Source organism: Scylla paramamosain, chromosome 5, assembly GCF_035594125.1.
Source record: "Scylla paramamosain isolate STU-SP2022 chromosome 5, ASM3559412v1, whole genome shotgun sequence".
Classification (NCBI taxonomy): Eukaryota; Metazoa; Arthropoda; class Malacostraca; order Decapoda; family Portunidae; genus Scylla; species Scylla paramamosain.
The window spans coordinates 6,424,192-6,441,691 of NC_087155.1; the positions used below are offsets into that span (position 1 = coordinate 6,424,192).

At 41.3% G+C, this 17,500-nt stretch overlaps 1 long non-coding RNA gene across 2 annotated transcripts in view; it reads left to right on the forward strand.

Annotated features, from left to right (window-relative positions):
- Positions 1 to 17,500, forward strand: part of LOC135100461 (uncharacterized) — a 291,394-nt gene that overhangs the window by 69,116 nt on the left and 204,778 nt on the right. The gene's annotated exons all lie outside the window — the stretch shown is intronic.

Genomic DNA, 17,500 nt, shown 5'->3' on the forward strand with positions numbered 1-17,500 from the left:
GTTGATTGTGTTTTGTTGTTATTTCCGAAAAAAAAAAAAATGATATTAAATTCCTGACACTAGCTCCTCTCCTCTGTAGCCTTAAGTTGCGGCCCGTGTTTGACCTTTCATCGGCGCGGGGAAAGGTAAGACTCTGTACTGGAGGGAGGGGAAGTGTGGGGAGGTAAAGGATCTGACACTCGTCACGAAGGATCAAAGAAGAATCAAAGTGAAGAGGATTTACGAAGACTGATGGGATTAGGAAGGGTGAGGGTAAACAAGAGGGAAGAAAAGCCCAGTAATAAAGGTTCGAAGCGTGTAAATGAATAGGAAAAAAAATCGCAAGGAGATGAAAGAGACATAAATGTAAAGTGAGACGTGAGGCAAGAGGGGAGGAAGAGTAGAGAACGTGATGAAGGGGAAGTATTGAGCGAGGAAGTTGAGAAGGAAGGGCAGCGAAGGGGTCCGCAAGTCGGGGAAACAGGATGGATAGTCCCGGCGGGCAGGAGGAAAGAAGCAAAGTGAGAAGTACAGGCGGAGGAAGGAGGGGGAGTGAGAGAAAGAAGAGAGAGAAAAGAGAAATATCCATAAATGAATGCCAGTGACGGACGCGAGTGGAAAGTAAAGTGGGGGTTTCTCTTTTTCTCTCTTCCTCCTCCTTTTCCTTCCTCTTCGTTGCCACGTGGCCAGACCAACTGAAGAAACAAGCAAACAACTGGATAGATAAATGTTGCAAGAAATAACGATCAGTTGTTTTACAGTATATAGATTTTTTTTTTTTTTTTTGTTTATTTTACTAGCAAGACAGTGAAGATACTTTATTGTAAGTGAGCAGTGCAGTTGCTTTTTCCTTCACTTTTGTCCCTACCAAGAATATACAAACATCTTTATCCTTGGCTTGCTTGTACAGGATCAGGACGTGCGGCTCACTGGCTCGTCACAGATAAAGTTTGTAATGACTGGAAAATTAATGCACTCGATCAGACTCACATGTGTTGCTCTTTTCTTACTTTATTATTTATTCTTTATTTTCATTTATTGATATTCCTCTCTTCCCCAAATGCCAATAGATTAAAAATATGTATGAATGTTTGTGAATATGATCGTGAGTATGAATGTGTGCTTGCTGACTTCTTGTCTGTGTAATCCCTCTTTACGGATGAAGTGGTTCTGCTATATATATAAACAGAGAGCAGAGAGGCATTAGTGATGTTTGCCTTCATCGAAACTAATAATAATAATAATAATAATAATAATAATAATAATAATAATAATAATAATAATATGAAAGAGGGAACGATTTCTTACTTCGAGGCAACTTATAGCGAGCACCTTCCTATTCGTTAATGAGGCGTTGACAAAAGAGTTCAAGAAAGTGTACCAGTAAAGAAGCAAAGAATGATGCGACAGAAGCAGGCAATCACGCCATGCCACACGCAATCACGCAATTAGCGACCAATGACTTCCTTACGTTCTCGAAATGTCAACAAGTGAATAGAGGACGCCACTATAAATAAACACAAGAGCATAATGTGACTGCGTTATGATATAGGGTGCACTGCATGTCCCTGTGACACAGACAGACGTGAAGGAGGTCTGAGTGGGCGCCAGACTCAATAATAATACAGCAAAGAGCGTAATGAAGCATGTGTATGAAAAAAAAAAGGAAAGAAAAGAAAAGGGAAATGCACTTCATACTCGTACATTGAAAATTACAGACGGTAGAGCAAACACACACACACACACACACACACACACACACACACACACACACACACACACACACACACACACACACATCGTACATAAAACACACCACATACACCGCCATGTGTCATTAGCGCGTCGTCAGTTTTCCATGCTTGCTGCTATTTACTCTTTTTTTTTTTTTTGGTGGTTGGAGTTACGTGCAACAGAGTGTTTACCTGAAGCAGCGCAACGTAATACCTTAATGGAGAATTACATAGTTCCTGGAGATAAAATTATTACCCTGGAGTAAGAAGAAAGAGGGAATACACAGCCAACAAAGGGACAAAGTATTCATTGAAAAGTGAACTGCATACTGAATGGCCTGCGGGAACTGGCGGGGATCTCAGTACACGCTTTGGCGCCTTTCAAGTATCTCCCTTCACCCAGGCTTTTCAGGTTTGACAAAGTAAGATTTAGAAGAGACAGAAAGGAATAGAATCTCAAATAGAGTCAAATAGAATGAAGTCAGGTTTTTATTGCTAAACCATCATGGAACTTTAAAAGAAGGTTAAACGAATTTATAGATGAGGTTAACATGTGGAAATAGGTATATAGATAGTAGGTATGTTTCACACAGGGACCGTCACTTGTAGGCTTGATGGCTTCCTGCAGCTTCCCTTATTTTCCTGTGTTCTTATGTTCAGGCTGTTGTGCAGATTGTTGTGATTTATGAATTTTTCTTTTTTAATGATGCCTGTGATATTTCAGTTTAGAAATGTATACCATCAGTTAAGAAAAAAGTAACGAGAACGAAAGTAATCGTCTCAATGCCTGTGGAAATGGTGTTTTTAAGAGAATAAAGTGTTTAAGAATACGAAGATGCAGTAAGCCTCAGTTGTCTATTCTAATTACACGTGCCTGCTCCTGTTGTTATTTACTTCATTTCCTGAGTAACAAGAAAGATATGAGAATGTTTATTTATTTTTTTTTTATGTAGGAAGGACACTGGCCAAGGGCAACAAAAATCTAATAAAAAAAAAAAAAGCCCACTGAAATGCCAGTCCCCATAAAAGGGTCAAAGCAGTGGTCAAAAATTGGTGGATAAGTGTCTTGAAACCTCCCTCTTGAAGGAATACAAGTCATAGGAAGGTGGAAATACAGAAGCAGGCAGGGAATTCCAGAGTTTACCAGAGAAAGGGATGAATGATTGAGAATACTGGTTAACTCTTGCGTTAGAGAGGTGGACAGAATAGGGGTGAGAGAAAGAAGTATGGAGTGGTATTTACTTTAACATCTAAACTCTTACGCTTTGTGTGGTACGGGCGATTACCCGGCTCAAGGCTTTGTTTACATCACTCCCCTTTGGAGCACCTCACGCGGCAGTCCTACTAACAGCTGCAGCAAATGTCCGTAGTCATTGTTTTCTCGCGGCTCACTGTAAGTCATCTTCTGAACAAGTTGGCTGGACATGTCTCAGAAATTTGTACGGTGTTGTGTGTGTCTGATGCGTGTGTGTGTGTGTGTGTGTGTGTGTGTGTGTGTGTGTGTGTGTGTGTGTGTGTGTGTGTGTGTCCGTCCACGTGTGCACCTATACGCGGCACAAAAGAGACTTCCAGGAAGGTGTGTACTGAGAGTTGAAGGAAGGTGGTCGGTGAGCGCCTGTCATTCGTTACCTCGTGCCGTGTTCTCCCTCACTGCTGCTCCCACTCACCACCTCCTCACTCTGCTCTCAGAAGGCAACGACCCTCCTTTTTGTTTACATAGCACTACACAGCCTCCGCGATCCCACTACTTAAATAAAAAAGTTTTCAAATAATGAAGAGAAATTATGACATCCCTTGGAGTCCCCAGGTGGCGTTGGGACTAAAAATATATCCATTTGGGACCACCACCTTCAGCCTGGTGACTTATAGAGGTGCTCTGATAACTTTCTCCGAATTTTCTTACATTAACGTCAGTAACATTCCTAGTTTTAGATTTGTTTTCTCTTTGAAGAACACCACGTAAGTACTTCCCTTTCCCTGTGCCTCCCGTTTTCTTCGCTTAGGGCTAAATAGGTAAAGGCTCTCAGTGATGTCACTGTTTTTTTGTTCTGTCTAAAAATTTTCCTTTTCATTCCTGTCTCCGTATTTTTTTCTCAAGTTTTTTCTTGTTTTGCTCTGTCATGTTGCATTTTTCCTTGTCGTATTTTACTTTTTCTTGTATTGCCTTCAAAGTTTTCCTACGCGCTTTTTTTGTTCTTCTTTCTTTAAAGTTTTCCTCACCGCAATGTATCCTTGTTTTTATTCTCTTCGCAGTTGTCCTCGCTACAGTTTTTCCTTATTTTTGTTCTGTTTCGTCACAATTTTTCCTCGTTATATATATATATATATATATATATATATATATATATATATATATATATATATATATATATGTATATATATATATATATATATATATATATATATATATATATATATATATATATATATATATATATTTTTTTTTCTATTTTTCTCTTGCCTATTTTTCCTCATCTTCCTTCTTTTTTTGTTTTGCATTTTTTCTGCCTGACTATTTCTTAATTTCTGTTGTATTTCCGCACTTTTCTTCGCCGGAATTCTTCCCTTGCTTTTGTTCTGTCCTTGCAGTTTTATTCTCTACAGCATTTCCTTGCTCTCATTGTTTCCGCATTTTACTTAGTAAGAATAAATGTGTGAAGGATCTCAATGGCACCTTTTTTAGTTCTGTCCCATCGCAGCTTTCCTTCCTGTCGTCGTTTCAATCACTGATTTTATTACCGCAACGAAACCAACCATCTATCTTTGAGTGAATCCGGTGTACCTTTTAGTTTCACATATTGTTATGGTGAATTGGTGTGGTACTTTTAGACAAGGTTGTCACCGATATACTCACCATGTAGTAGTCTTCTGTCTCTCTGGTTCTGTTTAGTGATGTTTAGTTCAGTAAGAATTAGCGGGGATGTCACTAGAGAGTCTGTGCATTTACAAGATTTACACACGGAGGCAAGGCTGCCTCCCGGAGAAGCTACACACCCGAGCACCGCCAACGCCCCTCCGCCGGCATTCGCTGACACCGGCACCGCGGGCGGCAATAGTTGACATTATCAAATAACAATTTTTTTAAAATTTTGAAAGAAAGATTACAATTAAAGTAATGGTAATACTACTTAGATAATGAAAAAAAAAGTACAATCTCTCCTATTCATATATCCCTCTCTGCATCCTCCAGATATGGATATTAAATAAACCTACCTAACATCCACATTCGCCTGACCTCAGCGCTCACAGGCCAGGCAGAGAGGAGGAAAAAGAGGGATAAAAATCTGATACAATAATAATAACAATAATAATAGCAACTAGCCCTAGCAATATGGTGAAAGAAAGGAGAGCAGACAGAGAAGTAGATAGGTAGACGAGTGACAAAGTTTTCCTGGCGTGGCTTGGAGTACTCGTGGTGGCCAGTGGAGTGAGATGAGTGGAGAAGGTTTGTCATGCATTGGGAAGCATAGAGGCTGATGATGATGATGATGGTGATGATGATGATGATGATGATGATGATGATGATGATGGTTTAGTTTATTTTGGATCGATTTATATGTTACTCTGATTCTTCCTTTTTTTTTTTTTATTAGTATTTTTCCCACAAGAGGTGACGGGAAGACCTCATCAGAATTCATAACATTTAACCTTTACCGTGTTTTTGAAAGGTGTAGGAAAAAGCCTACATCAAAATTCAGTTTCTCCACACTTTTCCTCTACACAAGACACTTTTTTCACAATCTTTTTTAAATTTTATTTTAACTTCTTTTTTTTTTTTTTAATCTAACAAGTTCCGTTTTAAGTGTACTCAGCTTGGACTTCACCGTGAGTCTTTATGAGAAACTCTATATTAATTTCCGTATTTTTTTTTTTATTCAACTGGAGTGACTGAGTTAGGTTGCATCCTGTACCGCACCACCTCTGTTAGTGACCACCGCTACCTGGCCGCGGCTGCCGTACGTACCTGGAGCGGAAACGAGTGTACCTTTACCGTACTTTTCATGTACCGTGGGGGGAAGTCACTCCGCTCGCTCCAAGAGTCTTGTCGTTTTCTTTATTTTTACTACTAGCTCTCCGAAGCCTCATACTCTTACACAAGGATAACTTTTTCCTCCTGTCTCGTATCACTCCCTGTTGCCTCTTGCTTTTTTTTTTTTTTATGTTTTACGTTTTCCGTCTATATTCCTTCACATTTTTCCTTGTTCCCTCTCTTAATTAACTCTGAGAAGCCTCGTCATTTCTCATATATCATTGCTTTCTAATTTTTTTTATAACTTCATTGCTTACACTCCTATGTAACATTACTTTTTCCTTTTATTCCCTATCACATATTTCATTGTTCCCTCTCCTCAATTAAATCCAAGAAGTCTCGCAATCTCTGGCATAACATTACTCTTTCCTTCTATTTCCCTTTATTTCGTTGCTTACGCTCTACATAACATTAATTTTCCTTCTGTTCGCTATCGTATTTTTCATTGTTCCATTTCCTCAACTAAATCTAAGAAGCCTCGTAATCTCTCACATATAATTACACTTTCCTTCGATCTTCTATAATTTAATTATCTCTCACAGTTCTACTTAGGACACTATTCTGAAACCCCCCTTCGCCACACCTCCACTGCTTTCAAAAGGCTCTACTGGAAGTTACACGGGCTTTTAAGATTGTTTTTTTTTTCTTTCTTTTTTTTATGGCCGTAGTAACATATTAATAAGGTTTCTAAATTATCAATAGGAGAAACAGTCTTGAGAACCTCGGTTAATCATCTCTGAGGCCTTTGAGAACAGTCGTGGTGAGAGAGCAAAGCGTTTCAGATACAGTCTACAACATTACTTTCCCTTCTGTCCTGTCACTATTGTCACTGTTCCCTCTCTTCAGCTGACTTTAGCTTCGTACTCTCTTACATATTACTTTTTTTTCTTTTAGCGTCTGTCACTTTACTGCCCACACACTCCTAAATAATGTTACATTTCCTTTTTTTATTTTCTTTCACTTTTCATATATACATATTGTCCTCCTTTGTCTCATTCTACGTATCTTGTCACGCTCATCTATAATACGATATTTTATCTTTCATCTTCTGTCATTGTTCATATCCTCTTACTGTCTTCTATAATGCTACTTTTCAGTTATTCTCTGTAACATTTTTTTATTTATATTTTTTTTTACTTTTTTTAATTTAAACTTTCCTTTAAGAGACTTTCCTTATCCTGTTACACTCTTATGTAAAAGTACGTTGTTTTTCCTTCTATCTTTCCTCACGTTTCATGTCGCTACAGCTGCTGCTTCGAAAAGGATTACAGGGCTAGATATCTTTTTTTTTTTTTTTCCACCTCAAGGCATCAGTGCGCAAATTTGTAGTCCATTTTCATCCATACTATATTGTCTCTCTCTCTCTCTCTCTCTCTCTCTCTCTCTCTCCCTCTCTCTCTCTCTCTCTCTCTCTCTCTCTCTCTCTCTCTCTCTCTCTCTCTCTCTCTCTCTCTCTCTCTCTCTCTCTTTGTTGCCTTAGAACTGACTTACCTATTTACCCACACAAACACCCATTCCGCCCACCCCTACCCCCCCCCCACACACACACAGGTGCAGGTGGCTAGAAATTATCTGGATTATCGCTTTTAACTATCTGGGGAGAGAAATAGTTGCAAGAAAAAATATAAATAAAAACTGTGAGCAAGTAGGATGAGGAAGAGAACGAAGAGGAGAAGGAGGAGGAGGAGGAGGAGGAGGAGGAGGAGGAGGAGGAGAATGGCACCGAATAACAACAACACGATGATAGTGATAACGATGATAATGATGGACATGAACAAGAGATATACGTAGACGAATGAGAAGAAGGGGAAAGGAAAAAGGTGGTTAAAGAAGGAAGAGGAGGAAGTAACGCCTGCAAAGAGGATCAAGAAGAGCATCGGAGGTGGAAAAAGGAAAGAAAACAAAAGGAAGACAAAGTAAGGAAAGAAGAGGACAAAGAGAAAAGAAAGAGAAGACGAGGGGAAGGAGGAGGTGAAGGTGGAGGTAGTGGAAGTGGTGGTGGTGGTGGTGGTGGTAGTGGTGGTGGTGGTGGTGGTGGTGGTAAACAGGAGGACAATAACAAGAAACGATCGCACCTGAGAAAGAAAACGAGGAGAGGGAAGAAGTTTGTAGATAAGCTTCATATAAGAAGACGAGGAGGAGGAAAGCAGGGGAAGGGAAAGCGAGACGACCAAAGATTTAGCTGGGAAAAAAAGGGAAAGGGAGAAAGGGAGAGGGAAATGTGAAGTGTGAAAATTATGAACGCGAAGGAAAAATACGAGGCTAATCCAGGTGTGTGTGTTTAGAGATCGAGGGAGATTAGGCAGGTGTGTGTTGGTTAACTCGTCTGCTTGGGGGATGGAGGGTGCTGAGGGGCGCTGTGTGTGTGTGTGTGTGTGTGTGTGTGTGTGTGTGTGTGTGTGTGTGTGTGTGTGTGTGCTTGGTAGTGGTGACAGTGAATGGTAGAATTGATATTTTGATGGTGTTCTTGGTGTTAATGATTGTGGTGGTGATGGTAGTGATGGTATAACTCTTTGATTTGTGTGCCATATATGAAAATTACCGCAGGTGTCGAACTTGTCTTTTTATTTATTATTGTATGTTCATAAGAGGTGCTATGTCGCGTTAGTGTGTTCCTGAAGGTGACAGCGGCTGTGGTCTTCCCTTGTTAACATTGAAAGCACTGTAAGAAATTTTTGCATGGATACAGAAAGGAAAGAGAGCATAGAAGATTTAATTTTGTCTTTTCTAGGATACTTAATTGTTAAACAAACTGTAGCACGTACGTAAGTGTCTAAGAAGTCGTAGGTGGATATAGGAAAATATTTTGTCTAGTAGTGAAAGGGTTAAGAAGAACAGAACCGCGCTGTTTACTCCTAATCCTCCCTCAATTCCCAGATGTGATTCCGATCTGGTCCAGTTCACTTATAAATCCAGTAGAGGTCAGTGATAAACATACAAACTAAACAACCATGCAAACAATCCTTGACTCGTGGACTGCTCATTCAAAACCGTATTGTATGTTGAAAGTATCTCTTGTGTCGCCTTTTTTATTTTTTTTTTTATTTTATTTTTTTACGAATTTTGCAATGATTTAATCTCTGCTTGCAAACTTGAATGATGAGGAACATCTTAGCGGTTCTAATAATGTTTCCTCCCTGTCTTCGTATCGGGAATCAAACTTGCTTGCTTCCACTGGTGATGTGTGTGGGTGACTCATTAATTGCGTCACGGAGAGCAAAGTCGCCCTGGGGATCAAGGCGCACCGCGGTACAAGTCTTTGTTTCCTGCAGTACATCTCAGGATTCAGTCTTCGCTGTCGTACTTACGATTCATAACATTATTTTACCCTTTTACTATTAAATTTGAATGATTTTCTCCATAGTTTTTTACATTTTTTCAGGACACGTTTGCACTATTGTCTTTTTAATAATTCTGTAGGTAAAAAAAATCAAACATCTTTTTTAGACACTAACTTTTGTACTACAGTCTCTTTAAATAGTTCTGTACGGTAAAAAATGCAAATGTAAACTCCTTTTTTCTTTTCTCTTTTTTGTAATGCAAGCAATTTCTTTGATAAGCTCTAAATGTTGACAAAAGGACAGCCGCAACAGCAGAAGGGATTACTGAAAGACGTTACATGTTCCTAGCGTAGTGAGCACACCAAGCCACGCAACGCTTCACCAGCCAAGACAAATTAGAGATTAATACGATCCTGGAGGACTGACTGCACGGAATGAATGGCCCGGCAAATGGCAAACGACGCAGTTCTTCAACAAATACCGTGATCTCCTCCCCTCCATGCACAAGGGAGTCATCTCGTTCGACTACACGAAATAAGCGCATTAAGTTTGCCATTTCGCTACATGAACGCAAAGGACAGTGGAGTGAAAAGTGCCCTGTAATATCGTATTCCGCCAGCCAGCGATGCAGTCAGCCAGGCAGTAAGGAAGGAGGGCAGAAAGAGAGGGACGCCACACTGCTTGCTTTGATACATCGCGGCCACGTTACCGACCAAAAGACTTATTACACGACACAAAAGTCCTGTCATACCCCTCAGTCAGGATACACAGTTCACGTCTGCGCGCGCTTACACACACACACACACACACACACACACACACACACACACACACACACACACACACACTGACATACACACACACACACACACACACACACACACACGAAATATGCGACAGATTATGGAGACAGTTTAAAGAAAGCGACAGGTTCAGATATTAATTACCGGAGAGAGAGAGAGAGAGAGAGAGAGAGAGAGAGAGAGAGGAGAGAGAGAGAGAGAGAGAGAGAGAGAGAGAACGAAGTGGATGACCCAAGTGGAGAGAGAGCAAGAGCTAGAGTTACACTTTTGTCTTTAATTGCGCTCCAGTAATGCAGAATTGCAAAGGAAACCTATCCTTTTTACTAGACTCGACTATTGATAGACGAAGTGAGGAGGAGGAGGAGGAGGAGGAGGAGGAGGAGGAGATGGAGGGTGGAAGAAGATGATGGGGAAGAAAGTACGAGATGATGATAATGATTGATGACGATGGTGATACAAAGGAGGAGGGAGGAGGAGGAGGAGGAAACATGGAAAGTTGAGAGGGTAAAAGGTAGGTTGAGAGAGAGAGAGAGAGAGAGAGAGAGAGAGAGAGAGAGAGAGAGAGAGAGAGGAGAGAGAGAGAGAGAGAGAGAGAGAGAGAGAGGAACGGGATTTTAATGATGATTGTGGGTAATGGAATAGAAGGAGGAGAGGTGGAAGTGACAAAAGAAAAAAGGAAAGGGAAAAAAAGTGCGATAGAAGCAAATTATGGAGCGTAAATTAATGAAGTAGGAAGCATAAGCTAGTGAGGAGAACGGGGGAGGAGGAAGAGGAGGAGGGGGGAAGAAGTGGAGGAGGAGGAGGAGGAGGAGGAGGATGAGGAGGAGGAGGAGCAGGAGGAGGAGGAGGAGCAAGAGGAGGAGGAGGAGGAGGAGGAGGAGGAGGAGGAGGTGGAGGTGGAGGTGGAGGAAGAAGAAGAAGAAGAAGAAGAAGAAGAAGAAGAAGAAAAGAAAATGAGCAGAGACTGCCTTTAGCAGGATACTTAAACTCACCTCCTCCTCCTCCTCCTCCTCCTCCTCCTCCTCCTCCTCCTCCTCCTCCTCCTCCTCTTTCTCCTCCTACAGGGGCCACAGACTAACCCAGTCACCGCGGTAACGAAAATACTGCAGGTTGGCCCGGAACGTGTTGCTAAGCTGCAGCCGTGAACACCTGGCTCAGATTGTGTCCTGCAGGTGGCGGCAAAGGGTGGTGATCGTGTGTGTGTGTGTGTGTGTGTGTGTGTGTGTGTGTGTGTGTGTGTGTGTGTGTGCGTGTGTGTGTGTACTTCTTCTAATGCCGTGATGACTTTTATATGTTTTTGTTCCCTTATTGTTTATCTATGATTCGTAGTAAGTACTAAGAGTAGTAATAATAGCAGTAATAGCAATATTATCATCATCATGAGTAGCAGCAGCAGCGGCAGCGACATCATCATCATCATCATCATCAGCAGCAGCAACAGTAACAATAATAGCAGCAGCAGCAGCAACAGTAGTAGTAGTAGTAGTAGTAGTAGTAGTAGTAGTAGTAGTAGTAGTAGTAGTAGTAGTAGTAGTAGTAGCAGCAGCAGCAGCAGCAGCAGCAGCAGCAGGCAGTAGCAATATCTTCTACCACTTTATCACAACATATTTAGGTGACTTGTGACACGAACACAAGGTGACTTGTGTTAGTGGGGCTGAGGCATTTCCTTTGCATGGCTGTGAAACAAAACCTTTCAGGCGAGTATTATGTGGGTGGTTGCTATCTGAGGGACGTCCTTTATGTACATATTGAACAAGAGAATTATATTGGAAATGGTATGTAGTCTTGCATCAGCCTTGTTTACTATTTAATGATATTCCTAAAGATCTCTCGTCTGGCACAGAGGAAGCAGTATTTTTATTCATACCTCGCGCTCAGCTCAAGCGAGCGTGTGCTATTGAATGTTTTCCCGAATAATTATTATTCTAGTTGCCCTTCTGTAGCGATTGTAATTACAGGTCTACTGAAATCTTAATACTAGAAAGCATTGCTGCTGTTCCAGAGACATGAACGGAAACACCGGCGTAAAGTACGTCGAATACCAATAAAAATACTGGAGGGTCGCCTGTAAGCAGAACAGAGACGGCATGTAACTCTGGACTTGGCGCTGACGGACGCAGTCCACAGAGCAAGTGTCTTACACACATACGATACATTCATAATAAATATACATTAGCCTAGAAGGCTATAACACTATTAATAATCGAAACTAACAATGATAATGATGGATGAACTAAATATGTTTGTGATGGTGCTCGGCACGAACACCACTTTTGTAAGGATGTAGCTAATTTCCCACTAAAGGCGAGGCGTGCTGCTACCTGATACTACCGTTGATACTCTGCCTATAAGAAAACCTCCAATAGAGAAGCACTAGTGATCATCCTAAAAGGCAGACAGTAAGGTGATCATTTTTAACGCTGTATTTGTCCAGGAAGCGTCTTGATGCCCCATTCTTGATGCAGTTCACGCCAAAGGAAAGTGAAATACAGAACAAGAAGGAGCGTCCCAGGTCTTCCCACAGAAATGTATGAAGGAAGAAACATACTGGTCAAACTTTACATTATTAAAGGAAACAGAATCGGAATGTCAATAAGTCTTGTGCAGGAGAGGCAAGGGGAAAGGAAAGCAAGTCGTGAGGAAGAGCGGAAGAATGAGACTCGGTTCTTTTATCTTGGCTTCTGGTCACATATGTAATGATTTATTTTACATTCTGCTGCTGAGTTGGATAGGTCTTGTTTGTAGAAGTTTTTAGAAAAGAAAATCTACTATAGACAGAGAAAGAAATATGTGACTAAACTAACAAAGAATTAAGGAACGAACGCTGGCGTCTTTATCAGTGTTGGAATGCCTCTCTGTAATTCGGAAAAACTGGTATTCCTGTCCGTGAGGTCCGTTTGGCTTGTGACTTAATAACAGTCCCGTGCATCGCAAAGGAGCCCTAGTTGACTCACCCCCCGACGTGTCAGGAAGATAACTAGGACTATTATCCAGAAACGCTTTGCGCTCTCACATCAATTGTTTTCTAAGGCCACAGAGATGATCAGCCGTTTTCTCAAGAGTGTTTCTTCTGTTAATAATGTAAAATTCTTAGTGCTTTGTCATTAGAACCGTAAATGCACCCTTCAAAGCCCGTTTAATTTCAAGTCGAGCCTTTTGATAGTAGTAGGGTGCTGCGCAAAAAAGCGTTTCAGGATGTGGTCCAAGATACGAGATATCCAAACGCTATTCCCTTCAGCGATGCAAGACTGTATGTACTACAAGGCAAGCGGCGCGTGGTGGCAGAGGGGTGACAGTGACGGGTGCAGCGGGCGAGAATTCAAGAGTCAACCGAAGAATTCAAGACGGAAGAAACAGTGTAAAGCTGGCGGCTCTATGTATAAAGACAGAAATGCGATAACGCCTGTGGTCGGGATCTTTGAATATGAGAGTTGGGTCAGGCGACATGGGACGCTGCCAGGCTGGATAATTTACTTTGATTCCATGTGTTCGTGGTGAGTGACGAAAAAGCTAACATTTACTGCTTTGTCTAACCTTGTTCTCGTCCGTGTGTGTGTGTGTGTGTGTGTGTGTGTGTGTGTGTGTGTGTGTGTGTGTGTCTTGTGTGTGTGTGTGTGTGTGTGTGTGTGTGTGTGTGTGTCTGTGTGTGTGTGTGTGTGTGTGTGTGTGTGTGTGTGTGTGTGTGTGTGGCGCATGGGTGCGTGCATGCGAGCCGCGTTCTTGCAAGTTATTGTACTTTCCTTTCTACAGTTGGAAAGTGTTTTGCTTCTTCCATTTTTTTTTTTTTCTGAGGAAAGAAGTGTGCTCTTGAGAAGAGTGAAAGCACTGGCTCCGGTACCTTCCACACACACACACACACACCACACACACACACACACACACACACACACACACACACACACACACACACACACACACACACACACACACACACACACACACACACACACACAACACACACACACATTTTCCCCTTCCAGGCAGGAGAGCGAGAGCTGCAAAGAAAAGAAATAAGTGCAAAATTGAAGAGGAATGAAAGTGTAAAAAGCCTGCCAGCGCCGAGGTTGTCTGTCTGAAGAGAAACTGCTGGGGAGTCTCTCTCCTCTCTCTCTCTCTCTCTCTCCTCTCTCTCTCTCTCTCTCTCTCTCTCTCCTCTCTCTCTCTCTCTCTCTCTCTCTCTCTCTCTCTCTCTACTCCGTCCATTGATTCTAAATCCTGCCCTAAGAAACCTGAGTCATACCCTCTCGCTCTTCATCGTCTGTGTGGGCTAAAATAATGCTCCCTGTTTTATATCTCTATTCCACAGACACTACAGAGTTAAACGTCGTATATACATGTTATTTTTCAGGTGTTCCTTTAGATCACAGGACACTTTAATCTGGAAAGCCTGAGTGGTAAGAGTTGGTTCTCTTCAAAGCTCATCGCCTCTCTCCTCGCCGAATGTAGAGACTGTCCTCGTTATCTTTTCACTTTCCTTTTGCTTCAGTGCTATTGCGTCTCGTCACAGATTATAGGACCGAGAATGTCACGGGGCAGATGACTGATGGACGTGAGGAAATTCGAGGTGATTGCCTTACTTTTAGCTATTTACGATTCCTTGTGTGGATCTATACGGAGCAGATACAAAATAGTACAGAAAACAGGAAACACATAATCTCTTTCGAGGTTATTTGTGAGTACAACGTGTTCTGGTCTTAGACGTGTAATTGGTGTTTACTAATCAATGCTACACATCGTCTGTGTCTTCCCCATCAGTAGTGTACCCCAGTGAACGATGGAAGCCACGAATACCTCAGCAGCAGCGGCTCGCCACACAACGCACCCCTTCTGGAGTTGCACAAATATTTAACCATCTGCAAAAATTCTCCCTGCCCCGGACGGACTTAAGGCGCCTTTTCTCTTGGATCCTTTCACTAGCGCCATAAATTTCACATCCCTTATAACTCCTCATGAAGACCACCATAAATCTCCACTTTCCACCGCCAAATCCTGGACGCCCACTTCCCTCAATCCTCGCTGCCCCTTCCCCATCCCCGTCCCTCCCTCATCCATGGCTACTCCCCTCCTGTCCATCCTCACGCCGGCCACTCCTCACCCGTGTGTCCCCACTCTAGTCTTCCTTGTTCCCCCCATCACCCCTCCACCTCCACTCCCATCCCGTCCTCCGCCGTCCCGTCCCATCCGACACCAGAAAGACAAACCCTCCGTTTTCCAGACACAAGTTAGCAATAGGGGATCACTTGAGGAATCTTATCTCAACATCTCAACCATTATTATTCTTGTCCCCATCACCTAACTTTTTTTTTTTTTTTTTAGCGTATATATATATATATATATATATATATATATATATATATATATATATATATATATATATATATATATATATATATATATATATATATATATATATATATACATATATATATATATATATATATATATATATATATATATATATATATATATATATATATATTTTTATGCAAGATTTTTCCACAGGTTTTTAGTTGATGAGTCGCCTCTGATCTTCTACCATTCTAAGCACATAGCTGATCAGTTGTAGGAGGTATATTATTCTATGGTAAACTGTTGGACGCTATGCTTGTTTCTGTTTTCGCTCTTCTTACAGCTTGAAACGGCTTCGGGAGAGGAATATCAAGGCACCTCTGGGACTAAATCGCCCAGCGTTCTTGAAACTTTTCTTATCAACTTTTTGGGAGCGACAAATGAGCGAGCTTCTATCACTTTTCTCTGTGCTCTCCTTCGCGGGAAAAATTAATAAATAAATAGATAAAGTAACTCTTAGATTCTGTGGCGTCAAAATAGAATATTGCTCTGTTCAGAATTAATATACATCATCGTCTGCTTTATTTATTTCATTGTATTTGTTCCATTTTCACTCTTGTTTTCTCGTTTCTCTTACACTGAATTATTAATCTTGAAAGAAACAGCAAAACAAGGCTTCTGCTCGCATGCACTGCTTCCTCGTCCCGCTCTGTGCTTTCTCTTGTGCTTTCTGTTTTCATTCTCTATATTGAGCTGGACTTTTCTTCTTATCTGTCCACGTTATCGTACAATTCCCTGTTTCTTTCCAGGTGAGGACATTGTGTTTCGCTCCAAGCCCAGACATATAATTTTCCTTCATATGATTTTAGTGAATAATTGCTTCCTTTATCTGTGGTTCTGATCATTTGCTTCATATGACCTCGCGTTGCGTGCCCTGAATCAGTCAATCTCCTCCTTATTACCAATGGTCTCTTTACCACCAACACTGCTACTGCTATTGGCCTTCTTCGTTATCTAACACTACTCGTACTACCTTCCCTGTCATTACATTTTTTTTATCATCAACTCGTAACACTAACACCATCCTTCTCAGCATTTTTCTTGTCTCCGCTCATTATTTCTGTGGCAATTTTTAATTACCTTCGTCATTCAATACTAACATCGTCTTTGCCAGCATGTTTTTTTTATTTATTTGCTTTTGTCCCCCTCTTACTAACGTCAATTCTGGCACAAATTTTTATTCCCCTCCTCTGGTAACATTTCAACAATCTTTACCTCCATGTTATTTTGTCCTCCTTTACTAACGTTATCTCTGCCACTACCTCTTTTTTCTCGTCCCTCAATGCTAACACTATCTTTGCTACCATTTTTTTTTTCCGTTCTCGTTTACCAAACATTATCTCTACCACTAGATTTCTTTTTCTCCCATCCAATAATGCTAACATATTTTTGCCACCTCTCTTTTAACACCAACATAATTTCTGTGACAAACATTCCAGTTTCTACCATCACCAACTTACATCCAACCATCTTATCATCACCACTCATTGCCATTACCATCCACACATTACAACCTCCCTCACTTCCAGTACCACTTCGAGTTTCCTTTACTAATACCACCATTGCTACTACTTCAACTAATCCCCTCAATCTTCAACCCACCATCCTCGCACTACCACTTCTCTTCCCCATCCACTGAAATCCCAAACACTCAGCGCTGTCGTGCCCATGTACTACCAAGCTTACTCTTATTTCTCGCTGTACCCCCGTCCATTACCATCACTACAGCAGTCTCCGGCATAAACACCAGCACCGTCACGCCATTCAATTCCATTTAAGCTTTTCTAACCACCTGTCATTGTCACCTTATTTTGCGTTCCCCAGATATTGAAAGTTAAGTGTTAGTTTCAGTTTTTCCTTGACTGATATGAGTTAAAAAGTCTTCAAGAAAAAAAATACACAATGTACAGATATACAGGAAAACTTTCGACAAAATACAAATAAGCCATTACCAATAGAAAACTAAGAGAGAGAGAGAGAGGAGAGAGAGAGAGAGAGAGAGAGAGAGAGAGAGAGAGAGAGAGAGAGAGAGAGAGAGGAGAAGAGAGAGAGAGGAGAGAGAGAGAGAGAGAGAGTGAGAGAGAGAGATGTATACCTCAGGTTTGCAAGAATGTAAAGGCACACAGTCGCGTTTCTTGCTCAGCATTTGCAGTGTTTAATTTTGTCTTTAAATCTTTCTTTTTTCTACTGTGGAGGTTGGTGGAGGCTGCTGAGGCTGTGAATATCAAGTGCTCTGCTATCTTGGCGAATGTCAGAGAGAGAGAGAGAGAGAGAGAGAGAGAGAGAGAGAGAAGAGAGAGAGAGAGAGAGGAGAGAGAGAGAGAG